This window comes from Belonocnema kinseyi, chromosome 10 (assembly GCF_010883055.1).
Source record: "Belonocnema kinseyi isolate 2016_QV_RU_SX_M_011 chromosome 10, B_treatae_v1, whole genome shotgun sequence".
Classification (NCBI taxonomy): Eukaryota; Metazoa; Arthropoda; class Insecta; order Hymenoptera; family Cynipidae; genus Belonocnema; species Belonocnema kinseyi.
The window spans coordinates 77639973-77640281 of record NC_046666.1 but is presented as its reverse complement, the minus strand read 5'-3'; the positions used below and the strand labels follow the sequence as shown (position 1 = coordinate 77640281).

The 309-nt window shown below is 29.4% G+C and overlaps 1 protein-coding gene across 2 annotated transcripts in view; it reads left to right on the top strand.

Moving 5' to 3' along the window:
* The window catches only part of LOC117181621 (alkaline phosphatase, tissue-nonspecific isozyme-like), an 18573-nt gene that overhangs the window by 17346 nt on the left and 918 nt on the right, over positions 1-309 (top strand). The window lies entirely within an intron of this gene.

The following is a 309-nucleotide window of genomic DNA, read 5'->3' as shown; positions in this document are numbered from 1 at the left end:
AATCGAAAAACATAATCTCGAAGAACTATTAAGTAGAGTAAAAATACAATTTTTGCCCTTTCATCAAAATCGATATTTCGCAGGAATGTGTTCTCAGTTCATTTTGAATTATTTTATTTTCATATTTTCACTAATTTTCAATTCAGAAATGTGCGATTAAAGTATCACTGCCTGTACAGGCAAAAGGACCCATTACACATTTTTATAACCTGAGACTTCACATACATTTAAATCGAAGAACAGACAGACAAACAAAACTTTTAACTGTAACATTTAAAAAAAAAAAACAATTTCCGGGCAAAGAAACCA